The sequence below is a fragment of the Notothenia rossii genome (genome assembly GCF_949606895.1).
Source record: "Notothenia rossii genome assembly, chromosome: 10".
NCBI classification, from domain to species: Eukaryota; Metazoa; Chordata; class Actinopteri; order Perciformes; family Nototheniidae; genus Notothenia; species Notothenia rossii.
The window spans coordinates 52,550,300-52,574,181 of NC_136908.1; the positions used below are offsets into that span (position 1 = coordinate 52,550,300).

The 23,882-nt window shown below is 39.6% G+C and overlaps 1 protein-coding gene across 9 annotated transcripts in view; it reads left to right on the forward strand.

Moving 5' to 3' along the window:
- Positions 1 to 5,184: 5,184 nt before the first annotated feature.
- The window catches only part of celf2 (cugbp, Elav-like family member 2), a 401,403-nt gene continuing 382,705 nt past the window's right edge, over positions 5,185 to 23,882 (forward strand). For all 9 annotated transcript variants that reach the window (XM_079653156.1, XM_079653157.1, XM_079653161.1 and 6 more), the window contains exon 1: positions 5,185 to 5,189. The gene's annotated coding sequence lies outside the window, so the exon portion shown is untranslated. The remainder of the gene's footprint in view (positions 5,190 to 23,882) is intronic.

A 23,882-nucleotide genomic window follows, 5' to 3' on the forward strand; every position in this document is an offset into this window, starting at 1 on the left:
ATAAATGTATGTAGCTTATTTTCCATTTGTTTGAGTGAATGAGTATATTATTAAAAAAATAACATCTTGCAGTGAGATTGCAGATAACATAAAGTGCCATTTTAACTGTGAGGCTTATCCACTGAAGCTTCATGCAAGTGCAACATTAACATTAAACTATAGTTATTTTCACACAATTCTTACAAATTCAAAATGTTAACAACATTCTTTATCCGTGCGCAGACCATTGGTACGTTCACACCGGACGCAATGCGATTTTTGGGGGAGGCACGATTACATGTAAAGTCAATGCAAAGACGCGGACAGACGCGGTTGAGGATCTCAGCCTGCCGTCACTGATGTTGAATCAGAAAACCAAAACATTAGCTGTTAGCACAAAGAGCTCACAGCTCCTCATATCATTTATAACAAAAGTTAAACATGTACAAACCACAGACTGTCTGTGTCATGGCGAATACAGTCTCTGCTTTATTTCTGTCTGTATGAAGTTGTTGTGAGAGAGGACGGAGCAGCTACAACGTTAGCTTAGCCTGATCGATCCGATCTCCATTCAGAAAACACGCATTTTAAAAGGTTTTTCGCCTGCCGTCTTGTCTGCACACATGTAAAAGCATTAATTCATGTTTTTTACTAACCGGTGTCAGTATGTAGTTATTCCGGCATCATTTTGAAACGTGTATTACAATTAAATCACGGTAAAATATGTTCATTTTGTTGTGGTATCTACCATAAGTGCAGTGAGTTCCAAAATATGCAGCATGACTTTAAGTCAGTCTATGATTTCCGGGAGCGACAGGGAATGTCTCAAATATCCGTCAATCAAGTGGCACCTGCTAACGGGGTGGTGGATGATAGGCTTACTATCTAAAAACTTTAAAAAACTTTAATTTCTTTTGTTACTTTTCTACCCTTACCACACTCGCGATCGACCGATCGACTGGTTGGTGACCACTGCTTTAGGGGGTCACAATCCCATATTCTTAGTTTTTTTCTTGGTCATGCCTGGAAATGCCTCCTAATCAATGAAGCAGAGGCAGTTTCTGGTGTGTCATCTTATTTCTAATTACACTTAAGGGTCAAGAGATCAGAAGTTGTGTCTTAATTCCCTGAGTTGAGGAGTCGGACAGTTTCAAAGAGTCTTGCATCACCCTCCATTTCCAAACCTGCAAAATAAGTTAATGTAGCAAAGGCAAATTCATGACACATTATGTCACGAATCAGATCTCCCCTAACACGAGCAGACGGGTACTAAAATAGGTGTGACTGTTGGCATTCAGCGTATCTCATGATCGCTCCAAACAGTTCCAAAATAGACTAGGAATTTGAGGTCAGGTTGTATGAACAGAAACCCTAAGGGATAAAATACTGTTATCTAAAAACATTCAAAGATAATATTCTCCCCATAGAGGTTTTATGATAAACAGGGTGAAGTCCCCAACCAGCTGAATATTACTGCAAACTTCTTTGATTAAAACTGCAGACCTTTCTTCTTCGTGGCTGCATGGGCGTAATGTCTGTCGTATTTCTGGGTATTTTGTCCACCCTCTGTAGTTGTTTACAACGCTTGTTTTTCATTTATGTTGCCATATCAAAGCATTGCAGATCTCGATTTATTTACCAGCAGCTTCTCTTAGCTCACATTTCACGGGCCTCCCACTGCTTATCCAACCAAATGAACCCTGCATCATTCACCCTCAGCATGTGGTGGCTATGAATTGTAGAAATGCATTCAGCAGCATGATTAATAACAGCTGCTCTGCAAACGGGGAACAAAATGCAAAATTGGAAGCGGGATTGTAAATTGAAAGGAAACAGCTCAATCAAGTCAGTGACCTACTGAGTTTCAACCGAGCCAAGGAACATGTCTCTCTCTATGTTGTGTATATGCTGCTTTAATGGGCTATTTGATCAATACTAATGTGGATTCATTACAAGGGCAAATATTTCTAATCAAATTCTTTTTTTTGTGATCATTGAGGCTTAGTATGACTGAACTAGTCCAGACATCGGTTGATTTTGTACATGCTGTTTGTGCTTTAATGTGTGGTTTTAGAATAATGAGTTAAATAAAAACCATTAACGATAATGGAGATCAAATATTATGAGCTGCCTTTTTGATTGAATGGAAAATCTGTTATACACATCATGTTCGGTTTGTTGATTTTGAAAAACTAGAATGTATTTGGTACCAATCATCATTGTTGTAGCATCCAAGAGAATACAAAGTCAGGTTGTAAAGATTCTGACATTTCCAACAGTGTTATTAGTTTGATTTCATAAAAGGAATTGGTATTTTTCTACAAACCTGAAGTCTTTTGTGAAAGTATAGCAAGAAACAATGGTAGATAGGGGCAATGTTTTCAACATATGTGATTTTACAACATCATTCACAAAAAGAACCCACCAACATCTATACAACAACACCACCAAGATGTATTTGTATCAATTTAGATTTCACAATAGGGTTAAGCTTCTCTATGTATAAATATTCCGTCAATGTTTCTATATGCTCCATATAACCCCATTTCCCCTCTTCTTGTCTTTGTGCAGATGTTCTGTAGCACTCGCCTACAGTACCTGCCACATGTCACTCGAGAGTTAATATGAGATGGCAGCCGCAACCCAACACAACCCTAGTATATACAGGAGCCTCCAGACAGACTCCAATACACACATCCCCATCTTCTCCCTTCGTTTCCAATCCATCAGTAAACAAAACATAATGAAATGACAGGTCCTGCAGTGATCAAGGTTCAGCGCCATCTCCAAATAACCCCCTTCTCTTCGTACAAACATCACCACGGAGTTTCTGTCACCTCACTTTCTAGCTTTCCAGGAAACTATAGGCATCTGCACACTGTTCTCCTCTTGCTTCAACACTACTGCATTTATATCCTTAATATTATGATCTTTTATGATCTAAAAGGATATCTCATATTGTTAAAAGAGGCATAACATTTACAAAAAGTAGAGTTTCTTTTTTGTTGGATTATTAAAAAATAATTATAGTCAGGGTGTATGCACTGGACAATCATATGGCATATATATATATATATATATTTTTAAGGAAACTATAGATATATGCACATTTTTTCTCATATTGCTCTACCGCCATCTTATTCATAGTCATTAATATAATTTTTAAGGATGTCAAAAGGTTATCTAATAGTTAGATGAAAGCATACAATTATTTATAAGTAGGAAACATCTATATCAGTTGTTTATTTTAGATGGGTAAAAAGTAGATCTAGTTAGGGTCGGTCCACTGGACACTAATCTTGCAAAAATAAATTTAAAATATATAGATGAAATCAAATAAGCAACATCATACTGCAGGGTGACACTGCATTTTTAAACTTTGAACGCTCTCATAATGACCTCCATTTGATCTGTCCACCCGTGCATTTGAGTTCACACAGTAGGAACAATTATGTAATGCCTTTTAAAGAAATGAGATATTCCCAGTGATGTTTTTCTGTTAAGGCTACAGAGTTAAGTTTGGCATTCTAGCCATGGCCATCATCCCCAGGCCAAAAGTGTGGACAAACGAACCACTGAGAGCCTGCCAGCTCCTGGAGAGCTGCACTCTGGCTGACCGTGACCTCTGACCCCCTTAGAGGCAGCCTAATAACTGCTCTGCATTGGATAGTCTCTTCAAATTAGGGCTCTCTCAACTCAATGTTTGCATTTTGCTAAGATAGCATGAGGCATCTTTGAGAGAAATTCAAACAAGGTGGGAATCTTTATTTTGCAGTGTAAAATTGTATTAAACTTTTGATATCTCTTTTTTTATTGTCCGTTCTCATTTACAACATTACAGCTTTGTATACGTGTCCATGTTGTCTATTCCTGCCCACCTAAAAATTAAAAACCTAATAAAAATATTGAAAAAATGAATAAAATAAAACAGTAATATAAAAATGAACAATATAATAAAGAGAATAATATCAGAGCAATTAAACAAATAATAATGATAAATCAAATAATAATAATACATTATTATAATGCAAAAAATTATAAACTCGAAATATTGAGTTTAAACAAATCAGTAAAATAGATCCTAATATACTGTAACTAAACACAGTCACGTAAAAAGGTACATTTTAGTCAATGTTCTCTATCGAAAATCTTTATTTTAATAAGGTTTAAAAAATAATAAAATACAGAAGAGTACACAGCTTTTGTGTTTCATATTATGTTAGAGATGGTTGCCATGTCTTTCGTGTGGAACCACCCAAAGCACATAATATTTAACTCACATTCCCAACATTTTGGGAAGGTCTTTCCCTTCTTTGCTATTTCCTGACAGAAAGCCAGGTTTATAAAGACCTTTTTTTTTCTTCCCAGTTTGGTGTGGAAGAATTTGATTGGCTTGCAGAGATATCACTGACCTTTAACACCTCTGGGATAAACCGTAACGTCACCTCCGAGTTGGCCTCATCGACCAAAATCAGTGGCCCACCTCAATAATGCTGTTGTGGCTGAATTGGAGCAAATCCCTGCAGCCAGGTTCACAGGTTATATCCGCTTTGTTATGGCTTTTAGAGAGGATGTTCAACTATTTCATAGGGGCGTTATATCCGGGTGTACCCATCAATTTTAATGGACCTGCCTTTGGCTTAAAATGATCATAATCAACCACAAAAACGTAATCAAACCGGTAGTGCTTCTATATTGTAGCTCACATTCACACACTGCTCCTCAGCTGTTCTCTTAAACACTAATTTCCCTATGCTAGCAGTCAAATAATTCCATTCTCATTATACGGGACCAACTGTTTTTAAGCAGCAAACCTTGATGAAATTATTATTACGACCCATAATTGGATGAGGAATGAATGGTTCTTGGAAATACGATGGCCAGAAAAGCATCCCTCGCCGCTTTCCCTCCTCGACACCCCTCGCCCACTCTCCCCCACCCTGCCATTACCGCTCACTCTCACCCACCCACTGACGCTCTCCCTCCCACTCCCTCCTCCTCCGAGCATTAGATGAGTGCGGCAGTCTAATTGCTTTCTTCAGGGAGAGAATTAGCATGAGCTGTCCTGAGTGCTCCGGTCTAATGCATAAAGAACAGGCAGCAAGGGCCCAAAAATGAGGGCCGGGGAATCACAGACACTGCCCCCATTAGCCAGCCACACTTTAAGTTGGGGGGACCAAACCTGCATCAAGTGGTCATACCTTAACAGGTGGTCAATGGTTACGTTTAGCGGGTGACTTGCAGCACCAACACCTCCATTTAAAAGAACGCTGAGCAAAATCTCCATATTGATGATCAGAGATGATGGAGGACCTGCATAAATCAACTTCTTTAAAGGACTCTACAGTTGATTAGAATGATTATATATATATATATATATATATATATATTTATATATATATATATAATAGTGGATATATGAAATAAACCGAGCAGATGTTCTTTCTCAGTCCTTTCAGAAACTATCAACATGTACGTTACAAACAAACCTAATCAACACTTCAATGGTTAAAATCTGCTTAATTTTAAGGTGTGATGAGGCTTTTGCTATTTTTTTTCTAGCCTCTTGCAAAGTCAAACAAATGCAAAATCTGTGTGCAGTTTTTGAAGAATTGGGGACGGGGTTTGTTGACCTTAACGTCTGACGTTTCTGTCTCATTTATTTCAAGTCTAAAGAAGTGAAAGCAACCCTTATTGTGAGACCAACACATTTGGGCGTGTTGCCTTCATCGGGGTCATAGATGGGCCAAAAGGCAAAGATTTCATTGAATTCCTTTTGGCTGTAGATTTGACCTCTTTGGACTGCTTCCCTCTCCTTGCACTCTGCACTTCTTGACTCACTTTTATAAAGATTACTTACAATGAAACATTGCCTTGATGGTTAAAAAAAGCCGTTGAGTTCTAGGAAAACAGAATTAATGGTACATGCTTTGAAAGATATACCACATACTTTGTTTTCACCCGTTGTCCACCTTTGCTACTGGGGAAGAAGAGAGAGGATATTATTGGCACAATGGGAAGGGGTCTCTCGTCAGGAAAAAATACAGATAAGTTGTTTTGTGCTTTCGAATACATGACGGATGTTGTTTTTGCTGGTAAGGGCAGTCTGAGAATCTAATTTGGTCTGCTGTCTGCCCTCTTGATGATAACTCCCATGGTCCTCAGCAGCAGTCCTGCTTTTGTGAGTGTGTGCTGGCTCAGATTTGTCCTGGTCAGTGATTGCTCTGTTTTGACCAGAAGAAAAAAACACACTAAAAATAAAATGAAGAGGGCAACCATCACTGAAGCAGATGAAGAAAACTCACGTGTGTTACGTGCCACACGTGTTCCACTGTAATACGTGTTTTTGGTTTCTCAATCTTGTGGCTATGCCAGTAAATACAGAAAACCAAAAATGAAATAGAATCTCAGTATGATCTCTTGTTATTTTGTTGGCATGTTGGTTTTTTCAACTTAAAAAAATGTTTGACGATAGAGAAAACCAACATTTCCCCTTGTGGGATTGATATAGTGTGTTCTTTTCTTATTCTTCATGTAAACTTATGGTGTCAAGAAATTCTTAAAATCAAACTTAATATAATTATTTCAGAACACAAGGCAACAATACTCTACCAAATCTTCACATTGAAAACGTCAAAGTTATTTGCTGCTTGAAACGTAAATGCATAAAATTAAACATAGCTTTTTATCGTCCTTTCCAGTGCTACAAATGTGTCAGTTGTGTTAAGTGACCTCATATTCCCAGATTAGATTTGGTGTGTGTGTGTGTGTGTGTGTGTGTGTGTGTGTGTGTGTGTGTGTGTGTGTGTGTGTGTGTGTGTGTGTGTGTGTGTGTGTGTGTGTGTGTGTGTGTGTGTGTGTGTGTGTGTGTGTGTGTGTGTGTGTGTGTGTGTGTGTGTGTGTGTGTGTGTGTGTGTGTGTGTTTGTGTGTTATACTGGCTGACGGCTGTGGCTGAGCAGCAGCAAGGACACTGGTATCCAAAGAGGCTGGAGCTGTTTGTTTTTAATAACATGCCAGAACAGAGGGATGTACTGAGGGGAAGGAGGATGACGGGAGGATAAATAACCTCAGTATACCGAACATGCTTCCAGACCCTCTGGGCTTACAACTGGACCTACCAATATACTGACTCATGACACCAGTCTTTGCCATTATATGTATGCTGTGATAGGAAGCAGACAGTGATAAGCAACATACCTTTTTCTGCTTATTTTGGTTCTCCAGATTGTATCCAGGAGTGGCATTTGGCCTTTGCTACACATTCAGTTTTTTCTGTCTGCCATCTGTTACGTTCCACTGCATAATGCAAGGAAGCTCCCTATCAGATCAACATTCAAGACGCCTCATAGACACAAACATCATTACAAGAAAGAACGATGGCTTATAATGGATCACAATAAAAAGAAGACATTGATCAGATGTGTTCTCGAAGATCCTTTGTTCTGAGTTTGATGCAGCTTTTTCCAACATTAGGGTTCAACCGAATAAAAAAAATAAAACTCAAAGATAGACTTTCAAATACTTAATCCATTGATATACTCAAGGATGCCCAGATGTATTGAACTCTTGCTAATCAAAAAAGACAATGGTTGAACATATTGGTATGTCCTGAAGCAAGATGGTCTAATCTCTTGGTTTCCTCAAAAGATAATGAATTTATTTCTTATATTTATTCCAGTTGTCGACCAAAATGTCTTTCTGTCACATCAGAATATTACAAGTTGAATTCTTATTTTTTAAATTACAATCATAGAGTTCAAAGATGGCCATTGTGGAAAAGTGGAACCAATAACCTAAAATAACAGTCTTGAAATGTTTTCTTGTTCGTGTAAACAATGATTCCAACCTTAACTGTGTAGTTCCAAGTGCCATCTGAAGTGCAACATCTCAACGTTTTCTCTACAAAAAAAAAACACTCTCCAATGTTTATCCTTTGGTATAAATCAGCACTGACTGTCAAGGTTGACAATCATGAGGATGCTGTTTGTAGTACATTGACATCAGGCTACTTGATTTCTCCTTGAATTTCAAGGGTTACCTCTTTCTGTAATACCGCGCTGCTAACAAAAGCACAGAAAGACAACATATGTGTGTAGATAAACCTTAATAGGGGAAGAATGCTTCCATTTAGCTGCTGCTAGGTGTGCATATTGTTTTAATGCGTGCAGTTTTTATGTATTTGTGCACCTGAGGCTCCGTGTTGTTTGGTTGTTGTCGAGGAGAGCCTCAGTCTAATTGAGCAGACATCAGACTTTGATTAATATTGTTGATGAGTGCTGCCAGCAGGGGTGAAGATACAGAGAGGAAGAACTGTCAGACAAACATCCAGGTAACATCCTTCATTCCCCCCCCCCCCCCCGCCTCCTTGCGAGCCCCCCCCACCCCCCCCACCCACACATCCTTTCTCTGTACTCACAGGAAAGGATTCAGTGCCCCACTGGTTCACTGTTGATTACACCATTGTCTGCTCAGACTGCTGAGTCTGCTCCAAGCCTGCCACCTCTTAATATAGAATGTACCTGCAGACAGATGTGAGAAAAGACTTGCATATAAGCTCAACTATATATGTTCTGTGGGAACATTACCAGAATGTATTGGACGAACAGTCGCATGGAAAAGAGTTAGGCCTTTATCATGGTTTCATCATCAGCTGGTATGAGTATTGCTGTTAACCTGTTAAGCCCCAAGCCTGTTTTTCAGGTCTCAGGCTCGATTAAATCCTATATTCTTATTTTGACATAGTTTTCCACTTGAGTCAAATATTCTCCCGAAGGAACACACATCACTTGATCTTCCACTATTTATTTACGAGCATCTTCTGCTTTTCCAACAATACATAAACAAATCATATTGTTTACTCAAAAGGACCCTTGAGATGCTTCACTTCGTCTTCAAGAGGGTTCTGGGAAAACATTGTTTCATAAATGATACTTCACTGCTGATTGTGCATGTCTGAAAACACAAGAAGTGACGATGATTAATCAGCGATGTCTAGTTTGAAACAGGCCGCTTGTCTTAACTACAGTGCTTGTACAGTCTTTTCAAATAAGGAAATGTGATGCTATTACGCTTAAAAATTCAGGACAAAAGTTTATCTTGTTTACAAATGTACCTGTGCTGTATCAAGTATGAAGGAACCACACAAAATACAGGTAACGGCTTATTTAGGTTTGGACACAAACTTAATTTGACCTGTGTGTGAGAAACCGACCCTTTAGCGGTTGGATTTTCAGGGAAAGAATCGACCACGAGAGGAAGTAGAGTTGCAAACCATGGTGACTTTATTTCAAAAACACCACAAAATAACAGTAGCCAGCATGTAGGTGTTCACCCCTCTCTGTACAGTTTCACCGCTCTGTCTCTGACTGAAGACTGGCTCATTTATAGAGGTTCTTCAGATGACTTGATTGGGAGAAACCATTCACAGGTACACTTAATAAATACACGCGTCATAATAATAATTATAAATAAATCCATAATATCATTTACATAGCATTATTAGTTGTTTATAGCCATCTGTTAATTGAACCCAAGAACAACATTATAACTGTCCATAATAAATATAACTACATTCCCAACTAAGACAGAACCCCCTGCGCCTATCTCGCCACTTGGTTCGTCCCGGAACCTTCTTTGGTGATTTAAACTTTACACAGTGTTCACTTATACAATTAATGCAACTTTAACGTCATGATATATACACATGCTCAAACATATTATTGCACACAATGATTATTCTCAACCGCTGTCATCCTTACACAAGCATAAACACTTTCGGAGCTCCCGCTAACCCCCTCTCTTTTCAGGTGGAGCCGAGTACCCGTCCGGCATCTTGCCAGACGACATTCCAATTAATTTGGTTACATCATTTAATAAATACTACATCAATAACTAATATAAATTATATAAAAATATGCAAATATGCAATGCCAAACTGTACTGTGCAAATCATGCTAATAAAGTGCAAACTGTTCACTAAAGTGCTGAGTGACATTATTACTGTGCAAAATGAAGTTGTTATATAAAGTGCAAACCCACATGTGCAATATTACAAGGGCCCAAAGCCGTCAGTCCATAGTAATGAAGTTACCTTCGTTACACTCTGCCAAAAAAGTAAGAGTTAGAGTTAGGGTGATGGCAAATAATCAACTGTAGTTCTTTAAGATATTTATGTTTACTGGTATTGTTAACATGTAATTAAAGAAGAAATCCGTATTCAAACCCCATTATTAAATCCTTATGAGCAGTTATCATGGTTTGATTTAATGTTGCTCATTGCCATTCTGGTAGTCATGCTGCTAGAATAACATTATTAATTGTAATTCCTTTTAATATGACACAGCGAGCCTCTCTTTAGAAAGTGATTCCAGAGGGACTTGGCTAAGCTGTCTGTGAGCATGTATGATGATTTATGGATGTGTGTGCGGTGGTGTGCGCATTAATGCATGTGTACATATCATAGCTATCTTCATCACCCTGTGTGTGTGCACTTTACGAGTCTTATCGTATAATTAAGTGGCATTTAATAGACTGTTCTTAAACCCAGTGATGTCTCCACAAACAGGATAGGAGAGGCCTTACACTATATAATCAGTTAAATTGTCAGTGGATATTAACATTATCTGCCCTTATCCGTAATGTGATTTCTCTATTATGTTTTAAATTTCATTAAATGGCAATATCATAGCTAAAATAATTAAGCAAAGAGATCCTGGAACGCTAGGGTTTGTGACAGCCGATTAAAAAAAAAACATTTTTAAAGGGGTGTTTCCTCTTTAAAGAAAGTAAACATAACGCTGTGCCACATCGCTCTCTATGGGGAGGGAACAGCAGAGAATAGCGACGATGAAGACAGATTGTGTTTGATGGACGGATGATAGGAGGGTAGAACAGCCGTGATGAGGACAGCTGAAGATGGAAGAAAGGTCACGGACAGACAAGAAACTGCGGCAATAATGACTGGGTGATGACAGACTGGCTGATAACAGAGATTGGAGGGAAGAAGGGATGGATGTAAGGCCGGGACAGAAATATAAGGACGGAGGAAAGGAGGTGTGAGAAGGAAGCAGAGGAAGAAAGGCAATGCATGTGAGATGAAGAGGATTAAGGGATTGCACACATCAAGGAAGGGAAGAAAGATGTGTGGGGGAAGAAGAATGAGTGATTGAAGATGGGAGGAGGCAAAAGAGGGGGACAACAGAGGAAGGGATGGCGGGCAGGAAGAGGCCTGCTGGAGCTAGATAGTAGGAGGAAAACGTGGAGGACTTGAGGATATATCTCAGGTTTAATTCTCCTTATAGGCGCCTTGAAAATGGCCCCGGAGGGACCAATCGCACAAACATTATGTGGGGAGATTCACACAGGTCGGAGCGCAGACGTCAGGCCAATGGATCATGCTTCACTAGCTCCCTCTCCGACAGAACTATAAGGAAAGCATGGCAGCAGCGTTCAAGCCAATTAGAGGAGCTCTGAGCCAGTTTTTAGTGTGAGATGAAACTGAGCTCTGCCTCTGCTGGCAGATTGGGTGATGGATTGCAGACGACACACACACACACACATCACACTCAACGTGAAGTGAGAAGGATAGTGAGTCTCCATCTGGACTGTCCGTCGCTGTCTTTCGTCTCCTTCTCTCGCTTCATCTTTTTTGCCTCTGTGCACACAGGGGTGTCTCCGTCCAAATTTGTCTGGAGCTTGGCTTCGCTCCCCGTTTAATAAAACCAAAGAGAGGAGAACTGCAGGATGGTTGGATGGTTGCGTGTGTGTGTGTGTGTGTGTGTGTGTGTGTGTGTGTGTGTGTGTGTGTGTGTGTGTGTGTGTGTGTGTGTGTGTGTGTGTGTGTGTGTGTGTGTGTGTGTGTGTGTGTGTGTGTGTGTGTGTGTGTGTGTGTGTGTGTGTGTGTGTGTGTGGGCGAGCGAGCGTGCAAGACATCATCGGGCTTTAATATGTGCTCTTCCTCTCATATCATTGCTTGTTTTAATATGAATAGCTACTTGTGGAAGGGAATGAATTCATAGCTGCACACGGAGCACTATGAGCGTTATTGGCTGCAGCCCTGAGTGGCAGGCTCCATATGTGCAGCTTTGCAGAGGGTATAATAATAAACCCCTGCGAGAAGTAGCAAATAATAACAACAGGTATGAAAGTACATCATATCATAACCTAGCCTCTCCGATCCACATCCTTGGAGCATTTTTGCATTCTCCTCTCAATTTTTCCGCAACCTCTGCCTCTTCTCGCTTATTCTTTTTTTCATTCACCCTAACAAGCATGCATTTTCATCATGTCAACCCTCTTAAGATACCTCTCCATCCCAAGGGTGAGCACCGTGCTTATCTGCCCTCTTTCAGTTATTGTTATCTATTCTTTCTCCATTGTTCGTCCCTCTGACAACTACATAAGGCAACATGCAGCAATTGCCTCAACTCCAATACTCCACTTTCACAGCCTAAATATATCATTCCCGGTTGGATTGTTGATGTATTTTTAAAGATTCCTGTCGCTCCAGCTGTGCTCACTGTGGTGAACATCCGCTAAAACCACCAAGATATATTCAGCTGTTTTAGATATATTACAGCTGTGTTCCTGAAATGTGAGCCAGCCCAGTATTTTCATTGACTCTTCTTGAGTATTTTCCAAATTGATAATTGATATTTTCCCTGCTTGCTGGACCACTACTGCCTAATGATTCTAAAATAACATGAGTTCTGGTTACCTTGTTCATTAACACATTTGGTGAGAAGAAAGAGTTCTGTTACATTTTCTTTTCCTCCTGTCTTATAATTATACATTTTCTTTCATCAATCTTCTTTCTGCAGTACTTGAGCTGTGAAGCTAGCAGCTAGCTAACATGCTATCACGTTTGTTACGTGATAGCATACGTGACCAAATCTGAAATGTGTCTTGCAACACAGCGGCTCTATTTGCAACAAGGACACATATCTAAGATTAGAAACAGGCAAACTTTAAACATAACATTACAACCACTGAAGAAAACATGTTCAAGACCCTTTCACATAAATATTTTTAAAAGCACTAATCTGCCCATGGAGGACTCTAAACTTACCTGGAAGAGAGCATGGATACTTTGGGTAATTTATAAAATATGGGATAGTGGTGTGCTCTGCCTCTTGTGGACAAAATGTTGATATACAACAACAAACACCAAAAAAATCCTGATGGATTAAGAAAAAAAAAAAACAGTTTATTTGTACCTGTTTCTTAAGTCCTAAACCTGACAAAACAAATCATTTAGATAAGTGGTAGAAAATGTGTCAATAGTTTTTTTTGTTCCCATTGTTTTGTATATATTTCATTTTCTTTCAAACAAAATACCTTTGTTTATGCATTTTTTTTATTTTTGAATGTCAAGTACCTTTTAAAACATAGCCACTGTAAGAGTTTATCAGTCATTGATCGAACAAAAAGAAAAGCAGGGATGGATTGTTTTTGTTTACCGTCTGTCATTGGCTTGAGGTGCTTTAATAATGTAAGAAAGGGAGCTCTGAACCTGGGGGCCATGCATTTTACATTTCTTCATACTTTAATTAAGGCAGTGACTTCATAGGGACACACAAAAGAGGGCTCATATCTGCACACCCACGCTAAGAAAAAAATATGCATGTATTCACACACACACACACACAAACACCTTTGACAGCATAATAATTGCGCCTACATCTCGTGAATCTGGGTCACAGGAACACAGAGTACACATCCTTTGATATGTCATTAGGATTCTAGATTTCCTCGAATGCAGCGCTATTCATGATGGAAATGTTAGGTTGGCCACGTCATACCAGGAGAATAATTTGGCAACATGTAATGGTTATTATCAGCTTGCAAAGGATTCTAGATGCAGTACAATGTTCACGTTGTACCCAAATCCCCCAGAATGCCGATTACGCTTCACAGTTTTTAATCTACATTCATTAAGAGATGCTAACAAGTGTCTTTTTATTCCAACCAACCCTCATCCAGTGTAATCAGCAGCATTTCAACCTGCACCATCAAGGTACTGATTACACACACACACACACACACACACACACACACACACACACACACACACACACACACACACACACACACACACACACACACACACACACACACACACACACACACACACACACACACACACACACACTCTATAGCCGATTCATCTTATCTCTTGCTTCTTTCTTCCTGTTGTAATCAAACATCTTCGTTCATAATTGAAGTAGCGGTGGCGAATAAATATGAGGGAATTGAGACAAAGTCCATCGGGTTTCATTGTTATTATGAGTCCTGAGGAATTGTGTATGTGTATGTGTGTGTGTTTGTGTTGGTATGTGTGTGTTTTACAATGTAGCCTGAGGACCAACTGAGGTAAAAGACTAATCAAATGCAAACTCTAAAAAAGGTTTTAACTACCTGCTCTGAGCTCTCACCCCTTAACAGTCCAACTTGCATATGAATTCGTTTTTTGATATGATGATGAGATGAGGCTAGGATCAGAACGGAATTTATATTATTCGCGAATCAATCGCATAAACACTCATAATTGCCAATTTAATTGCTAACAGAAGAGGAGACATTTAAAAAAAAAAAAACATTAACTCAAGTGCCTGAATTATTTCTACTTCGCCCTGTCGCATCAAATTAGTTTAATGACTTTTTCTGGTTGGAATCAATTTTATTTTAAAGTATTAAATCGTGCAGTCGCCCTATTTAATGTCATTTCTATGATGATTTGGGGTTCATTCCTGGAAATGACTGACTCTATTAGCAGGGTAGGGGGCCCATCAGCGGAAAGCTAGCCTGCCTGCAGCTGCCTTTTGAGGCTTTACACACACACACAAACACACAAACACAAACACACACACACACACACACACACACACACAAACACAAACACACACACACACACAAACACAAACACCTCGTCAAAGATGGAAAAGATACTGTTGCTGCTTTATCCCTGCTTCTGGCCGCTTTTCAGCTCATGATGGCAACTTAACCAGCCACTGTGTGTCTGCAGCTAACACCGGAAAGCAATAACACTGATATCCGAGGTTAAAAGTGCCACATTTTGACAAGCTATGTCATCATTATCGGCCTGTTTCTGTCTGTGTGTGTGGTGGTGGTGGTGCTGGTGGGGGGGGGGGGGCTCAAGATATTTCCTTTCACAATCCTTGTCTAAGGCGCAGCAAGCCCAGAACGCTTGAAACTCACCGTGTGATATATGGTGTTAGCATTAGGTTTTCCTCTAAATCTGCCTAAAGGGCAGAAATACTCCATGATTCTAGCTGTAAGTCAAACACTGCAATCCTAATATAGCCAGGGGAAACAACAGCCTCCGCCATAATCAGAGCCCCGGCACGATAAGCCCTCAGAATCTTAAATGTGTTTCACCTCCTCTCCTCCTCTGCCACGAGCAAAGGGGTTGCACAAAGGATGAAAAAAAAAAAAGCATCCATCACTCCGAGGCTCTATCAAATCCATCTGCTGAGGTGTATTATTTGAGACATTCTCCTTATCCTCTCTTTTCAAGTGCGCCTCTTTGCATTTTTTTTAGCATGACCAGGTTGTCAAAGGATCAAAGAGGCAGCGGAGCACCAATCCGGGGACTGTTTAACATCTTAACAGGTAGAGAAAGGATATGCAACCCGCGTAAAGCAGAGAGGGAGGGGTGAGGCTGAGGAGAGGCAGCTCACCAGCGGAGCTACTGGGGCATATACAGGCGCTACATGGAATATTATTTACCTTGCTTGTTCCTTATAAATAATATGATAAATACCCTTAAATAAAACCAGCCCTTCTATTCAGTGCATTTCCATTGACGTCAACAGGTTGTTCTTGTTAGATGGCATCATTACAAGCCTTAAAAGTTCCTGTCTCTTTAATGTATACTTAAAAAAAAACTGGGGTAATAGCACGTCTGTTGTCAAAGGACACCATGGTGTTTATGGGATATGTATAAAGCCGAAAAATGATGCTCCTTTTGTCAGCAGTCAGTGATACTGTAAAAGCATGGATTGTGGAAGAAACCATGAAAAGCCTTACCACTTAAAATGCTGCACAGTGAGGTGAGCCTGGATTTCTGGGACTATTTTAGGATCCAGATGACATGATTTTCATGTAGACACATTTCTTGCACAGCAGTGGCGGAGAACATTAATAGAAAATGTCTCAATTGATGAAGGTAATCAACGGTACTTTGAGCTTTTTTGCGTACCACCTTCGAAAAGAAACAACAGACGGATCTTGTCTGATCTATTCTAAGAGGGACAAAGATTAGTGACAATATCTATCTTTGCATTAACATAAATATCAAAACAATTCAAATCTCTTCCTTTTGCTTTTCTCTAGATGTTAAATTCGAAAAGGTTCCAAAATTCTCCCATTCAGTGAAGGCACCATTTGAAAATGCTAAAAACATCAGTACAGTGAAGTACACATGGGTCATGATCAAGAAACTTTTACATTTAAATTCATTTAACTTAATTTAATGGTAAGCTTTGAACATCAAACATGGATGATATACGCCCGTAAGAAGATCTGAGAGGATGTTTTTCTTTAAATCTAGGCGTAAACAGATTTTCCTGCTCCAAAATAACCTCTTCTTCTCTTCCAAACATGAATTCAGATTACCCCCCTTTCCATCAATCTGCCTCCCTGCCTCATGCTCTCCTCCCTTTCTGTCTGGAAATCCCTTCTCCTCCACCCTGCCTCTTTGTGTTTCCACGTCTGTGTCTCTCTTTATCTTCCCCCTTTTAAAAAGGGCCGATTCCTCCTCCTTTGTTAATGTGACAAATCTACTCTAATGACTCTGCCGTGGCTCTAGGCGTCTCGCGCTGAAAAACGAACCCCCTTTTCTTCAGACCCTTCAGTCACTCCCGCACATTATTCCGCCCTCTCCCTCTTCTATAGTCTTTTTAAGTCTATCTGAAATTTTTGACAAACTCGTTCTCTGAACAACGAAATGAAAAGATTGCCGTGGTCTGATTCATATCCTCCCTTCCCCGCCGCCCTGACTACAATGGCAGACTTTGAGCATCACAGTCAGCTGTCATGTTGATGTTTCTGTCAAAAAACAAGCTATTGTGACAACTCTCTAAAAAGCTCAACTCTTAGGTAGGGATGTTCTTCCTCTTCTTCTTCTCCTGCACATCGCCACAAGGCTTTCTTGAGTTCAATCTGTATCTGCGGGTTGAGCAGGTGGCTCTCCTTCTCCGTCAACACACTCCTACCACCTCTCCATTTCTACATGGCAAGATATGCATTGGTGCCATAGCAACAATAGCCGCCCACAGCCCACGGAGATAGGAGAAGGGAAGATGTTGGCTGCGATCTAAGTTAGTCAACATTTCATAGAGAGAGAGAGAGAGAGAGAGAGAGAGAGAGAGAGAGAGAGAGAGAGAGAGAGAGAGAGAGAGAGAGAGAGAGAGAGATATATATATATATATGTATAAGTGCATCAGTGTGCGCGTGGATCTGGCTACATCCTGAAGCCTCGGTGCAAGAAATTAGGAAAAATAGGAGAAAAGAGGGGGAAGGAGAGAAGATATCGTTCCTCCTTTCTATCGCCCTGTCAGGGGGTGGCTGTGAATTGCATTTGATGCCTGCGATAAGACTCTGTGTGGCTAATGAGGAAAGCGCAAGGCACACTCATTAAGCTGAGTGTATATGTGCGAGAGAGAGAGAGAGAGAGAGAGAGAGAGAGAGAGAGAGAGAGAGAGAGAGAGAGAGAGAGAGAGAGAGAGAGAGCAACTCATTAGAATTCTCCCATTCTCAAAGGCCAAGTGAGTGAGGAGAATGGAGCCGTGGCAAAGCAGCCTGTTGCACCTTTTGTCAGCATGGAAATGCAAACACATTCATAAATATAAAGCTACAGCGATGTTGACACATCCATACAGTAAGTAATTCCAAAGAAATCTGAGTTTGACTCGTATTATTATAATCAGGTAAAGCTTTTTGCAACACGTCTAATTAAAACGCCCCATTGAAGCCAACCGGCGTCTTCATACATCGAAATGTCGGAATCAATTCTGCTTAGAACAAACAGTTCAGCATGGGGCCCGTTGTGCTGTTCGCCATCCTAATTAGCATCACTTTCATTTGGTGCATTTTTAGCAGTGAAAAGACTTCAAGCAGGAGGACACTGAACTATGCTCATGTCTTGGTATTTTAGATTTGGAGAAGTTTGGGTTGCACAAATATGAGCTCTGCCACACGTTTTACTTTTATGAAGCCATGTCATTACTTTGGTAACAATTAAACCTCACGGAGCCGCATTGCTATAGATGCATCGATATTAGCATCTGCTGAACAATGGACCATTTTAACTTACTATAAGACATTTATTATTAATTAAAAGTGACATCTTTATCAGAATGCATTGTGTGTTCATGAGTGTAGTCGCAAAAAACAACATATCTCCTAACTTTTTTTCCCACCTGTTTACACAGATGTAAAACAAAAGTAACAACAAAAAAAAGATACTGGTAAAACTCCCCCCCCCCCCTCTCCCCCCTCCCCCCTCCCCATCTGCTCTATAGCGAGAATTTAGATTAGCCTTATGTTTTATTTTTCAGTAACCGCAGGGATTCTGTCATTTAAGTTTAAACGTATTTGATCATATACAATTGAACACTTTAATAAACAACCCCCTGTGGTATGATTGACTTGATAATAAACATACTTTTTGTAAAGTGAAATGTTTCCGCTATAGCTGAGAAGCTCACATTTAAGAGGCAAAATCCAATATGCTCATCCCTGTTTCAAAACGATTTATTACAAACAATGCCACAGGGCGTTACGATTACAGTTTTAATATTCCAAGAGACGAACTTATGAACATCGCTTTCTCTGAGGTCGAGTTTATTAGTTTTCTGCTGGTCAATAGTGCAAATCATGTCAAGTTAAACTCCATGAACTTATCTATTTGTAAAAGATATCTTCACGCTGAAATAAAGTAAACTATAGTGACTAGAATCATCTGACAAAGGAACATGCAGGTGTGGTAGTCAGTAGCTGAAGTGTTTTAATGAAACATGGCTCCTGCTTCACACATGGCGTGTCAAAGCTTCTTCTTCTTCTGCTGCTGTAATGAGCAGTGTAGAGTCCACAGAGAGCTTCTTCTGATTCTTCTTCTACTCCATCTCTCTCTCCCACTTTCTCCCACTCTTCAAGAACCTTCAGAGGAGCATGCAAAGTAAATAGTCTTTGAGCTTTGGTGTCTTAGGGGGGTTCTTCACTATGTGTTCTGTATGTGTGTGTGAGGAGGAAATTATGCAGTGTGTGTTGACTATAAACTATAAACACTATGTTTATGGAATTAGCTTCACGGGACATTGGTCGTTTGTTTTCATTGACCGTGTCAGTATAGCATTTATGTACCTCCATGGGAATTTGTCCAAGAGATATTAGATGAGAGTTATTAAAGATTATGTTATAGATTATACAATACATATAATTATATAATATAATTTACATTTAGACAAAGTACACATACTGTAAACAAGCCTAGGGACATCTGTGGGAAATGAGATAATCAATATCTCTTACTAACTATTGATCAAAACATCTGTTAGTTTGAACATCTTAAATGTGGGGATTTGCATCTTTTCTCTCATCTTTTCTCATTGCAAATGGAACATTTTGGATTTTTTTTACATTTTTAACTTTATATTTGGTTTTGGAACTTCTAATGGGCCCCATTGTATTTTTGTTTTCACAATTACTTATTATGTATTAACAAATATAAAGGCATTTTATGAATGAATAAGAACTATATGCAAATGCTACCTAAATAAAAATGTATATCAGATAACATGGCAGTATATTGATGTTAACAATTGTTTTCCAGCCCCTGCTGTATGTTGGGTAAGTAAGTTACTTTGTATTAACATATAGAGAGATTCTGGGTTTAATATATATATATATATATATATATATATATATTGTGGCAATGTCTTGTCCTCTTCTGTTACATTTTGTGTTTTATTTTCCTAGAACAGAGGGGGGTACATGTCTATGATCAGTATCATATTTATTCTATAGCAGGGATTATTCCTTACATAGAGATTACTAATCTTGGTAAACCTTCAAAGTGCCACTGCGCGGAACACTTGGCTCGAGGAGCTCATTTGTAAGAAGAAATCGCGAAGATATATATATTTTCTTTCTCTGTTACGGTTTCTTGTGAATTGCTTCTTTGGAAAAGAAAAGCAACATGTTCCTAAAACACAATATCTGTCTGATTCTGGTAGTCAGTGGGTGTGCTCCAAGATTACATCCCAGCAGACGTCTCGTATTTCAGTAACCGAATATTTTCTACTTTGAGATGTTTCAAGGTTCAGCGATCGCTAAGATATGATGAGAGATTGGACAGGGGGGAGAGGAGCAGGGGATTCGCCTCAGCTCAACTTTGTGTCGAAGTAAACGTTGTTTACTCCACAGCACAGAAAAGCTCAGCAGGTCGTGCCAACAGGCGACGCACGGCATTGTGGGAGGCTTTTACCGGAGTGGGGTGTCGTCATCGGTTTGTACATCGCACCCATCCATGTGAAATATTAATGGAGCCCAAATAAATCTTTAACGCGCATTCGCTTCATCATCCTCCCACCTACCTCTGCGTGAGACAATGTGCCAGCGACATACAATGAAGCACTAATACAGAGCCAGACACACACACACACACACACACACACACACACACACACACACACACACACACACACACACACACACACACACACACACACACACACACACACACACACACACACACACACACACACACACACACACACACACACACACACACACACACACACACACACACACACACACCCTGTGTACAACCCACACAAGCTTAAGCAAACCCGTCATCCTTCCACCTTTTAAGAAGAATAATTATCAAAAGGGATGATGAAAAAACCATTGTCGCATACTTATAACGAGGGAATCAAAGGCGCTCGGTGACAGTCGTTGCTCTGTTTTTGAGTGTGTGTTTGTGTGATGTTGTAAACTCAAGGTGTGATGCAAGGCGCTCTCACACACTCGCTCTGTGGTTTGATTCTCCCGTCGAGCGGGGTGACCTGGCATTTCGGTGACTTTTAGAGGTGCTACCATGATGACATATTGCTCTCCCATTTTCCCACAGTGCCCCCCCCCTCCCCTTCTCACACTTTCTGGCAATGTTTCAGACATTTTGTTGTCTGCGTTATTCACATCAGAGCTGCCTTTGGTTTACGTGACTTTACTTTTTTTTTGTGATTTTGCTGTTAATGATTCTTTATTCTAACAAGAGAGGGTGAAATCCCACTAGTGATTGTTTTTTTAATTATATATACTTTCCTTTCTAAATAAAAACTACATTTAGCTTTTTTGATGAACACCTCAGTTTGCTTTATAGGAAACCAATCCAGCTTTTAACTTCCCCAAATACTTATTCTGTTGGGAGTTACAGATAATTGATTTACCTTTTTATTGTGCAAACTGTTTACCCAATTTCGCTCCTTCTTTGATGAATCCTAATGCCATGGCGACGATTTTAGAGGTTGACCTCCAACAAAGTCTTTAACACAGGAAATAATAAGAAATACTGGCTAAAATATGCAGATACAGACAACTCTGCACATTTCTAATGAGTCTTGAGAGGGATTATGTTTATATGGGTCGACTTTGGCTGCAGTCATCTTTCAACCAGAAGGTTGTGGGTTCAATCCCAGTCTGTTGTTTTAGTCAAATCCCACTCAATGTCTGTAAAGGGTCCATGTGTAGTTTCAGAGGATCTTTTTGTAGAAATGGTCGATACAAATGAGGTATCATCCCCTGAATCAAACATTGTGTTTTCATTTACTTAGAATGAGTCCTCTGTGGGTTTCAATTTGCTACATGCCGCCAAATCCTACACTGTCCCTTTAAGACAGCGCTTGGCTTCCATTTGTTTCAGGACACTTTAAAAATAAGCCTTTAGAGACTTGCTGTTTTCCCGTGGAGATATGTTCTCCTGAAGTGTGGCCAACAAGTAAACATGGATTTTTTTTCTAAGTACAAGGACTTTGTGCAGAAAGTTGCTCTGTAACTTTTTACTTAAAACTGAATTTGGTTTGGATTAAAAAATGTCTTATGGGGAAATGAAAAATCGAATTTGGAACCATACAAAAGACCAAACCTAAGTGGATATTAAGGATTACTTATAATAGTACAATAATGGTGAGATTAGCAGTTCTGAGAGGTTACATAATTGGTTACAAGGTGGAGAGGTTTAAACAACAATTTTCATTTTCTGAAACAGGAACAGAAGGATGCATTGTGGGAACAATTTAATATTTACACCACGATACAAAAGTAGACTTTAGGGATTCCTTTAACCAGATAACTGCTCATCAGTCACAGTTATAAGTACATATACAGTACAAGTACTAGATCATCTTATATTTCATAAAGCCAATACTGGCCCTGGTATATCAGTTTTTACAGAAGTTGTTTCCTAAGTGCAGCAGCGCTTGAATAGAAGGAGACATGAAAGTGATTTTCTCTCTGCACTCCTAATTACTTGTCTTCCTCTATCTCTAAAAATAAATTCATATTTCATCACCACGCTGCCAAACTGTCGGTGTGCCATCCGGTGTCATTTTGATCATGGATATTTAGCAAAGGAAGAAGGAAGAAAATAGGAATATATCGCCCAATTATCCACGCTGACGGTCTTTGCAGAGCCGTTGACCTCAACCTCCTTGTATCTTAGCAATTTAATTTAACCCCGTCTGTGTGTTGTACGTGCTAATTAGAAAGCATTTCAAAGAGAAACTCACACCAGGAGCGCCAGGGAGAAAGAGACGCCGAGAGGAGGAAGAGAGACGGAGATAAACACTTACACATAAGAAGATGTAATAGCTGCGAGTGTTTTTAAAAGAATATCTCAAATACCTCAGTAGCTTGGCAGCGAGCTGGAACTGAAAAGAGAAATGATGAGGAGACCAGGGGGGTTTAGGCAGTGAATAAAAAAAGGTGGCCCAAGGTTTTATTACTAAAAAAGAGCTCAGTTTGTTGATCATTATCAGGCAATTAGGATAACAAAAAAGAGAGCTATTTTCAAAAAGAGAGGACTGATGCAGGCTGACTTGCTGATTCTGATTTCGTTCCTCTTTAATAAGAACTATAATTGACAGCATATGCAAACATTTCGTAACTTTTTTTGAATGGATCATTAAAGCAGTTCGTCCCTAAAAACCTTACCGAAGTGTTTATTATTCTGTATCTATGTGTACCTCAGTAAACGTGTGTGTTTTATATTATATTTAATGATTCCTAAGGCAATCCTCTGACAGTTTACTTTATTGGAAACCACTCAAATTTGTTTACCAAACAATAAGTTTGAAGTAGAACAGATAATGAATTAATCTTTTTATTTTTTAAATCTGTTATTCTTATTTTCCATTATATATTTGTTATGTTATTGTTTCTCCCCCACATCCCCCAACCCTGGATTCCCTCTTATTTTGGACCACTATTTGTCAGCTTGGTGCTACACCTTGCTATGTTTGCATTATTTTGGCTTCCTGTCCACCATTTTCCAAGCTCCAGAAGAGTGACAAACAATAGAAGAGGTAAATACAATAAATATGTCATATGTCCCGCTTTATCGTCAATGGATTGGATAAGTCACCAATGTTGTTGCCAAGAGCCTCTAAAAAGTCGCTATAACTTAACGAGAGAAGCCTTACAAAGTGGTTAGGTAACATCTCCATTCAACATGGAGGGTTAACTCTTTTTAGATGTGTTCAGGTGGAGAACACAAAGCAGAGAGGATAACATGTGAGGTAACGCAAGGATGGGAGGGGGCTGTCCTCATTCAAATCCATTACTACAGTGTGCAGAGCTGAGAAGGTCCCACGTCCAATTAGCC